This window comes from Cebus imitator, unplaced genomic scaffold (genome assembly GCF_001604975.1).
Source record: "Cebus imitator isolate Cc_AM_T3 unplaced genomic scaffold, Cebus_imitator-1.0 Scaffold425, whole genome shotgun sequence".
NCBI lineage: Eukaryota > Metazoa > Chordata > Mammalia > Primates > Cebidae > Cebus > Cebus imitator.
Window position 1 is genome coordinate 1,524,756 of NW_016107740.1, and position 10,715 is coordinate 1,535,470.

General features: G+C 42.7%; 1 long non-coding RNA gene across 1 annotated transcript in view; it reads right to left on the reverse strand.

Annotated features, from left to right (window-relative positions):
• LOC119468405 overlaps positions 1–3,856 on the reverse strand; it is a 13,667-nt gene extending 9,811 nt beyond the window's left edge. Inside the window, exon 1 of the long non-coding RNA XR_005197080.1 lies at positions 3,280–3,856. This is a non-coding gene — a long non-coding RNA (uncharacterized LOC119468405). The remainder of the gene's footprint in view (positions 1–3,279) is intronic.
• Positions 3,857–10,715: the final 6,859 nt, after the last annotated feature.

Sequence of the window (10,715 nt, forward strand, 5' to 3'; positions counted from 1 at the left end):
AAAAAAAAAAAAAAAAAGTTGAGAAAAAATTTAAAAATTAAAAAAAATAAAATAAAATACACATCTATCATTTAGGCCTTCCTTAAAATAAATTATGCCCATTGCTCTTTACATGAACTGATAAGAAAATGAAAGATGTACAAAGTGATATTTCCTAACTTTTTGCATGGAAAGGCAGCATAGCATAGTTAGGAGGAGTGAAGAGTCCCTGAAGAATTCTGGGTTCAGGCTCTCTGGATCTTGGAACTGCCACTTGTTAGCTGGCAGCCTGGGGAAAGTTGTTTGTTTTTTTTTTTTTTTTTTTTTTTTTTTTTTTTTTTTTTTTTTTTTTTTTTTTTTTTTTTTTTTTTTGAGAGAGTTTCAGTCTTATTGCCTAAGCTGGAGTGCAATGGCATGATCTTGGCTCACTGTAAACTCTGCTTCCTGGATTCAAGTAATTCTCCTGCCTCAGCCTCCCGAGTAGCTGGGATTACAGGCGTGCACCACCACACCCAGCTAATTTTTTTGTGTTTTTTAGTAGAAACGGGGTTTCACCATGTTAACCAGGCTGGATTCAAACTCCTCTGACCTCAGATGATCCACCCACCTTGGCCTCCCAAAGTGCTAGGATTACAGGCGTGAGCCATAGCGCCTGGCTTTGGGAAAGTTGTTTAAACTCTCCGCGTTCCGTTTACTCATCTCTAAAGGGGGCAGAACAAAGGCTCTACCATGAGGTCGTCCTGAGGACTGAATGAGGTGATGCACATAAAAAGCTTAAAACAGTGATGACGTCTCTAAAAGCAGATAGCAAACATGCGCGTCATGTCTGATAACCTATTACAGACACCCAACTCATACTTGAACCCGGGACATTAGACTCCCATCTCTTTTCCACCAGATCAGACTAAACTTCGTCATCCATTTTGGCAGGAACGTGCTAACATTTTTGCCCTGCAGGCACGATGTGCCCTCTGTGCAGCTCTCTTCCGCGTTTCCATGGCTGCGCTTCTTTTTCCTGCGTAACTGAAAACCCCAACTGCAGAGGCAGGTTTATTTATAGCTGAAAAATTAGTGTTATTTAGCTGGAGCTTTTCTGCAACCATCAGTCCATTACTGTAAAAGCATCCACATTTACATTGCAACTTCCTTCTGTTTTCCCAGTGCCCTGTAATCCTTAATTCGCTCGCTACTCAAAACAATGTTTATTGAATGTCTATAGAGAGAGAAACTTGATCCAGCATTTTTACATCCGAAACCAGCATCTTCCCAGAGCTCAGATTCTCACATACCAATCGCTTCCTAGACAGCTCTCCATGGAGGTCCCACAGCACTTCAGATGTGGCCAAAGTGCAACTCACCATCTTCCCCTGTCCTGCCATGGGCTCCTAGTTTTGGTGAATGGAGCCACCATTCCCCAGTCCCCCATGCCAGATCCTGGCAGTTGCCCCAGATTTCCCTCACATACTATCACATTCCATCTGCCACCAGGCTCCATCAGTCCTGTCAGCTAAACCCACACCATCCCTCTCAACTCCCCAACACTCTACAAGGTAGTATTTCTAGACTATTGAAAACCATCTTGGCCCAGTGTGGTGGCTCACGCCTGTAATCCCAGCACTTTGGGAGGCTGAGGCAGGCAGATCACGAGGTCAGGAGTTCAAGACCAGCCTGACCAACATGGTGAAACCCCGTCTCTACTAAAAATACAAAAATTAGCTGGGCGTGGTGGTATGCGCCTGTAATCCCAGCTATTCAGGAGGCTGAGGTAGGAGAGTTGCTTGAACCCGGGAGGCAGGGGTTGCAGTGAGCAGAGATCGCACCACTGCACTCCAGCCTGGATGACAGAGCGAGGCTCCACCTCAAAAAAAAAAAAGAAAGAAAGAAGAAAACCATCTCGGGACTGGTCCTTCTTCCTTCAGTCTCCTGTTCCTCTAGTCCCCTCTCATATTGCTGTTACATTGATGTTTTGGACTCTGATCATGTTATACTCCCCTAACCATCTGAAATCCTTCCATGTCCCCCATTACCCACAGGATGAAGGCCCTGCTCTAAATCATGGCTTGGGAGGCTCTTCACACTCTCAGCCCTGCCTTCCTCACCAGATGCATCACCTGCCATCCCACATAGCTATTTTTCTTTTTGCTTTTCTTTTTTTTTGAGACGGAGTCTCACTCTGTCGCCAGGCTGGAGTGCAATGGCACAATCTCGGCTCACTGCAGCCTCCGTCTCCCAGGTTCAAGCAATTCTCCTGCCTCAGCCTGCTGAGTAGCTGGGACTGCAGGTGTCCACCACCACACCGAGCTAATTTTTGTATTTTTAGTAGAGATGGAGCTTCACCATAGACTGGTCTTGATCTCTGAGGCAGGAAAGAATCACTTGAACTTGGGAGGCAGAGGTTGCAATGAGCCAAGATTGTGCCACTGCACTCCAGACTGGGAGACAGAGCAAGACTCCATCTCAAAAAAAAAGTAATGCAAGCAAAAAGACTATTTCTTTTTTTCTTTTTCTTTCTTTCTTTCTTTTTCCTTTTTTTTTTAACAGGGTCTTGCTTTGTCACCCAGACTGAAGTGGAGTGATGCAATCTCAACTTATTGCAACCTCTACCTCCTGGACTCAAGCGATCCTTCCACCTCAGCCTCCAGAGAGCTGGGACCATAGGGGGCCACCACCACCCCCAGCTAATTTTTTTTTAATTGGATACAGGGGTTTCACCAAGTTGTCCAGGCTAGTCTCGAACTCCTAAGCTCAAGCTATCTGCCCACCTCAGCTTCCCACAATGCTAGGATTACAGACATGAGCCACTGCACCCTGCCAACTATTCCTTAAAGGCATGACTCATTGCCAAATGAGAGGTTTGGACCGGAAGTTCAGAGAAGGGAAAGAAGGGTTGGGCCTCCAGGGTGGACTGATCCATAGGAGGCAGAGACCAGAAACAAGGCTCTCACTGGACAGACTGGACCAGCAAGATGGAGGGCATGGTGGAGGCATGGGGGTGACTCTTGGTAGAAAGAAAGCCTTTGGAATTTGGGACTGGGGTTTCTGTTCTGACATTTATTAGTTAGAGATCTCAGGGATTTTTTAAAAAATCTTCTCTGCACCTCAGTTTCCACCTGGGTGAAGGGAATAATATTATGTATCCCATAAGCTCCATATAGTATTCAGACCACAGACATCTGTGGAGTCTACTTATGCTAAGCCCTTTTGATAAGCTGTGGAGTACAAGATGAAAAGAGAAGGGCCTTCCCTCCAGAGCTACCATATAAGGAGAGGCAGTCAACGCTGGTCCCCCTCTTCATTTACCTTCCAGGGGTCTGTCATTTTAAAGGAGCGGTGGGCAGACCCATGAGGCACATCCATGGATTCTAGGACATTGGTTCAGAAGTTTGGCCACAGAACAAGCTCTTCACCATCCACATTGGAAGGTTCCTGCCTTCCTCTCCCACGTTCTGTGAGGAAATGTGTCTGTCCCTCTGGAGCTCCTGATTTTCAAGGCTTTTCCCCTGAGCTTTGATGAAGTCCGGGGGAGCCAGCCTCAAAGGCACACTCTAGTCACCTGCGATCATTACCCAAAGCGCCTGCTGCTGACTTCAAGTCACTTCATCTTTTTAATTGCAAAAGACAACCGCTAGGGGGCCTGGGAGCTAGAGACTGAGCTCTGATTCCATTTATCAGGCAAAATGCCTTTCCTTCTTGCTGAAAAACGCACTCAAGGTCGACAAAACACACACCGTGGGCTGAGAACAATACCTTCTGCACCTTCTGCAAACCCTTAGCGAAGAACGCATCTCCCTTGAGGCTACAAAATACTCTTAACTCAGCCCATCCTCCACAGCTCATCAGGCTGGGACAAGGGTTTCTCAGCCCTGATTCTATTTTTCAGTGCTTCCTTTTGATTAAAAGCCCTTTGGCGCAGCAGGATTGTCTATAATAATAGTAAATGGCTCACATGATGATGAGGCAATCCTTTCACATCGTGAGCTACAATCCATCTTGTAAAGCCTTGCAACAGCCTGAATTACAGCCCTGGATTCTCAGCAAAGTCATGGAGTGGGGGGTTTTGCTTGATCCTCCCTCCCCTCCCAGTTTCCCTGCACCTTATGCAGAGGCTTGAATGTCTGATGTACTGTACTTACCTATGGCAATCCTCATTAAAATCAATCAATCACTTATTTNAAAAAAAAAAAAAAAGAAAGAAAGAAAGAAAGCGGAAAAAAAAGGAAGGGAGGGAGGGAGGGAGAGAAAGAAATAGAGAGAGAAAGAAAAGAAAGAAAGATGGAAAAAAGAATTTAAAAAAAAAAGGAAGAAGAAAAAAAATTCTCAGGCCCCTAGGGGCCTCCAGGGTCACAGTGACTCAAGTCCCTGTGACCAAAATTGGGTGGCAAAGCTTGTTTTTCCTTAGCAGAGCCTGCTTTTGCAAAGGTTCGTCTCTTACATTTTGTTTGAGACGCTCATGCACACTCCAGCAACAATGGAAATGAACATAATTTCCCAAGCAGGTTGCCTAGATACCACTCCTGTGTTTCTGAAACTAATTTAAACATGAAAATTCAGCTCCTGACTCACGCCAGGAATGCACGTCATAATTTTCTCAGTATTTTACTTTCTTTTTTCTCTCACATTACAAAATAATGCATGCTCATTGCAGAAAAAAAAGTGAAAGGAATATGAAAATATAGAGGTCCAGAAAGCAAAGAATCTCCTATAATCTCACTCTCAGAGACGACTGCTGTTGTCATTTGGGAATATTTTCTTCTAGGCTTTTTTTTTTCCATGCATTTTTAACATCATGGAGATTAATACAGATTTTACATTGAGATTAATACTGAATTTAATTAACATATTATCTGCATTTCTCCATCTGGTGAAATTTTCAGAAACTTGATTTTGAAAAGACTGCATTATATTTCAGTTCATTTTCCCAATATTAACCATTTTTAAATGCTAGATGTTTAGGGTTTTTTTTTTCTTTTTTTCTTTTTTTTATCCACTGGGCTCTTCCGGTAGATGTTTAGGTTATTTCTAATCTTTCATCATTATAATAAATGTTGCAATGATCAACTTAGTACAAAATACTTATTATATCTTTATTTCTTCAGGATAAAATCATAAAAGGAGTTTCAAAGAGGATAAACATTTTAAAACTGTGACCACATATAAAACTGTGATCACAGTATGTGACCACATATACTCTGATCCCAAATACTGTGTAACCATTGTGTAACAATTGCCTGCAATATTCAGTATAATAGCATACTCTACAGGTTTATAGCCTAGGAGCAAAAGGCTATGCCATTTAGATTGTGTAAATAACACTTGATGATGTTCACATGCTGACGAAATCACCTAACAATGCATTTGTCACAAAATGTCCATGTCGTTAAGTGACATGACTGAATTATTGGTCATATGACAGAAAAAACACAAAAAACAATATCTAAGTGAATATCCATTTTGAATTAAAGACAAAATAAATATATTCTTTATTTCTATAATAACAAATTGTATACAATATAATAATAAAAGACTTTTGCTCTTTTTGACAAGAGCAATGTGATTGAATATGCTTCATTATATTTAAAAATATTGGCTTAGGCCAGGCGTGGTGGCTCACGCCTGTAATCCAAGCACTTTGTAGGCCAAGGTAGGCAGATCACCTCAGGTCGGGAGTTCAAGACCAGCCTGAGCAACATGGTGAAATCCCATCTTTAAAAAAAAAAAAAATACTGGCTTAACATCTTGTATTACAGTTATTCTGGGGTCTGATTTTAAATTCAGCATATTCCAATCATCAATGTAAGGTTGGCATCACAGGAAGAGACCCCCTTACAAATATACACAGATCTAAATGAAGAAGAGTATTACTCACCATTCTTAGAATCTCGCCAACCGCTAGGTATGGTGGCTCACACCTGTAAACCCAGAACGTTGGAAGGCTGAGGTGGGTGGATCACTTGAGGTTGGGAGTTCAAGACCAGCCTGACAAACATGGAGAAACCCCATCTCTACTAAAAATACAAAAAATTAGCCAGGCATGGTAGCACATACCTGTAATCCTAGCTACTCAGGAAGCTGAAGCAGGAGAATTGCTTGAACCCAGGAGGCAGAGGTTGCGGTGAGCTGAGATCGCGCCATTGCACTCCAGCCTGGGCAACAAAAGCGAAACTCCACCTCAAAAAAAAAAAAAAAAAAAAATCTCACCAATCCAAACTGCAATATTTTGGAAATTCACCTTCACTTGTAGTATTCAGTTTATCTTTGATTTGCGGTTACCTCGTAGAAATCTTTCAAAGCTAAGTATCCACTTTATGCCCTTCAGCTTAATTAAAATTAGATAATATGTTCCGTGAATCCACTTACCCAGGCCCACATCCAAAAGTGGACTCTCAGTCTCCCACTTCAAACCTGCATCTCCCTCCGATTCTCCATCCCAGTTACCAACAACTCCAAGCTCCAGCTGCTCCGGCCAGAAAACCTGGGGCTCTCCCTTGCGTCTTTTCTTTCTCTCAACTCCACGTGGAATTAATCAGAAAATCCTAATAGCTCTACCTTCAAGACATATCCAGAACCTGAATGCCCCCTGTCCCTTTTCCTATCATCGTCCTGGTCTAAGCCACCATCTTCTCTCACCTGAATTATCACAATGACACTTGACAATGTGGCCGGTTCCTGCCCGTTCCTCTCCACGGTCTCTGCATCACAGCAGCATGTGTGGGCCCTTTAAGAGTTGTATTCTTTTTAATTTTTTTTTTTAATTTGGACAATATTTAAACTTACAGATAGTTACAAGAATAAAAATACTACAAAAAATATCCTGTTCCCTTACACCATAGCCACCTATAGTTAGCATTTTGCATGTCTTTTATCTACCCAGCTCTCTCCCTCTCCTCTCTAAATACTCTATATCATGGCCCTTTACTACTAAACACTTCGGTGTTTATTTCCGAAGAATATTCTCTTCCATAGCCATAGTACAGTTACCAACCTCAGTAAATATAACATTGATAAAGCCAGGCATGGTGGCTCACACCTGTAATCCCAGCACTTTGGGAGGCTGAGGCGAGTGGATCCATCTGAGGTCAGAAGTTCAATACCAGCCTGGCCAGCAGGGTGAAAATCTGTCTCTACTAGAAATACAAAAATTAGCTGGGTGTGGTGGTGCATGCCTGTAATCCCAGCTACTTGGGAGGCTGAGACAGGAGAATCACTTGAATCCAGGAGATGGAGGTTGCAGTGAGCCAAGATCATGCCACTGTACTTCAGCCTAGGCAACAGAGCAAGACTCTGTGTTTTAAAAAAAAATTGATATAGTAATTTAATCTAGCCTACTATCTGTTTTCTCATCTTTCAGTTGACCCAATAATGATGTCCTATATGTCATTTTTTTCCCTTTAGTATAGAACCCAGTCTAAGATCAGGGTTACATATTGTATTTAGCTGCCATGACTGTTGTCTACCTTAATTTGAACATTTTACACTCTTTGTCTTTTATGATACTGTCATTTTTGAAGAATACTAGTCCCCCCTTTTCTATTTTTAAAGAGTTGTCTCATTGGGTTTTTTGATGTTTCCCATCATTCAATTCAGGCTATGCATTCCTGGACAGAACACTAAATAAGTGATACTGTGTCCTTTTTGGAGCATCACATCTGGAGGCCCACAGGGTCCATCTGCCCCTTACTGGTGACATAAATTTTGATCACCCAATCAATGTGCTGTTGAACTTCTCCACTATAGAATTACTAAGCAATCTGTAAATAGATACTTTAAAATCATGCAAATATCCTGCTCCTCAACAAAATGTCTACTTACATTGAGCAACAATTAATGATTCTTGCCTGAGCCAATTTTTACCTGGATGGTTGCAAATGGTGATTTTCTAACTCCAGCTCACCCTCCACATTTACCAGTTAGCACTTTGCAGCATTCTACTGTAAGCGAGATCCCCCCAGCTCCTCCTTATCTATTTATTATCAGTATGCACACGTGGATTTCTATTTTTCTTCTCCTGCCTCTTTTTTTTCTGAGACAGAGTCTCCCTCTGTCACCTAGGCTGGAGTGCAGTGGCACAATCACAGCTCACTGCAGCCTCAGCCTCCCAGGCTTAAGTGACCCTCCTACCTCAGCCCCGAAAGTAGCCAGGACTACAAGCATGCGCCACCACACCTGGCTAATTTTTAAAATGTTTTATAGAGATGGGGTCTAGTGATGTAGCCCAGGCTGGAGATCCCTATTTCTGAGTAGTTCACATCCCACTGCTGTCCTTAATTACGCTGGTGTTCAAATTGTGTCCGATTCAGCCAGGGGTCGCCCCTTCACACTGGCTCCTGTGTCCTTGCTTTAAAATCAGATCATGTAACTCCTCTGCTCTGAAGCTTCTAGCCTTGCCACCTCTCCAGATGAACTGACATTTCTAGCTCTGGTTTCAGAGCACTCTCTCAAAGAAATACCATGCTACCCTAGACAGTCTTAGGATATAAGCAAGGATACACCCTGAAATGCTCTCAAGTCTAAGATCTCTGTTAAAGATAATGCAGTGCTTATGTATATACTGGCTCAATTACCAAACCCTCCCAAGGGCCAGACACTGTGCTCTGGGCGTGAGACCCAAGTCAGAAACAGTGCTGCCAGCACACAGGCTAGTTTGGAAGGCTGATGTCTAAATGGATATCATTTGTTCATTTGTCCATCGAAGTGGTTCAGAGCACATACTCCCAAGCCAGGCTGGCTGGAATAGAACCCAGTTCTCTCACTTCATAGCTGTATGACATTAACAACTTACCTAACATGGCTGTGCCTTGGTTTTCCTCAACTGCAAACTGGGGATAATTATGGAACATCTATTTCTTTTTTTTTTTTTTTGAGATGAAGTATTGCTCTTGTTGCCCACGCTGGAGTGCAGTGGCACAATCTCGGCTCACTGCAGCCTTCGCCTCCCAGGTTCAAGTGATTCTCTTGCCTCAGCCTCCCGAGTAGCTGGGATTACAGGCACATACTGCCACCCTCAGATAATTTTTGTATTGTTAGTAGAGATGGGGTTTTATCATGTTGGCCAGGTTGGTCTCGAACTCCTGACCTCAGGTGATCCACTCACCTCAGCCTCCCAAAGTGCTGGGATTACAGGTGTGAGCCACCATGCCCAGCCAAGTAACATCTCAAATAAGGGTTGGCTATTGTTAAAATAAAGTATATATATATTATATATATATATAATATATACACATACTGGCACACAGTAACATCTCAATAAGGGTTGGCTGTTGTTAAAATAAAGTATATATATATATATATATATATATATTATATATATATATATCCTGCACACTATATATATATATATATATATATATATATATATACTGACACACAGTAACATCTCAACAAGTGTTGGCTGTGGTTAAAATAAATAAAATAAAGTATATATATAAATAAAATAAAGAATACATCTCCTGCACACTATGTGTGTGTGTGTGTGTGTGTGTGTGTGTGTGTATATATATATATATATATATATATATATATATATATATACTGACACACAGTAACATCTCAGTAAGCGTTGGCTGTTGTTAAAGTATAGCAAGTAGCTGTGCTGTCAAAAGGAAGGAGTTGGCTGGGCACAGTGGTTCATGCCTATAATCCCAGCACTTTGGGAGGCTAAGGTGGGCAGATCATGAGGTCAGGAGTTCGAGACCAGCCTGGCCAACATAGTGAAACCCTGTCTCTACTAAAAACACACACAAAAAAAAATTAGCCTAGCATGGTGGTGGGCGCCTGTAATCCCAGCTACTCAGGAGGCTGAGGCAGGAGAATTGCTTGAAACTGGGAGGCAGAGGTTGCAGTGAGCCAAGATTGCGCCATTGCCTTCCAGCCCAGGCGAAGGGAAAGAGTGGCCCTCCTGGAAGTTTTGAAGTAAGTAGCAAGCGAGCTAGACTAGAAGGAGGAAAATAAGAAGGACTTTCAGACAGATAGGGGATCTCTGGTTATGGAGGCAGCATTATGTTTATTTAATGAATATTTCTTATTCACACACTTTTTGCTTTGACTTTGTTTCCCCTCCCCTCCAACTTCTTGTTGTCCTCATTTCTTTATTATATAAAAGAATGAACTTATGGCCTTGCATGGTGGCTGATACCTATAATCTCAGCACTTTAGGAAGCCAAAGTAGACAGATCACTTGAGGCCAGGCGTTTGAGACCATCCTGGCCAACATGGTGAAACCCCTGTCTCTACTAAAAACACAAAAATCAGCCAGGCATGGTGGCACACGCCTGTAATCCCAGCTACTTGGGAGGCTGAGGCAGGAGAATCACTTGAGCCCAGGAGGCAGGTTACAGTGCTCTGAGATCGTGCCACTGCACTCTAGCCTGGGAGAGAGAGTGAGACTCTGTCTCAACAACAACAACAAAAGAATGAACTTACCGAACCTGGAAACCATCATTCTCAGCAAACTGACAGAAGAGCAGAAGATCAAACACCGCATGTTCTCACTCATAGGCGGGTGTTGAACAATGAGAACACATGGACACAGGGAGGGGAGCACTACACACTGGGGTCAGAAATAGGGGAGGGACAGTGCGGGGTGGGGAGTTGGGGAGAGATAGCAAGGGGAGAAATGCCAGATGTAGGTGATGGGGAGGAAGGCAGCAAATCACACTGCCACGTGTGTACCTATGCAACAATCTTGCATGTTCTTCACATGTACCCCAAAACCTAAAATGCAATAAAATAAACAAATG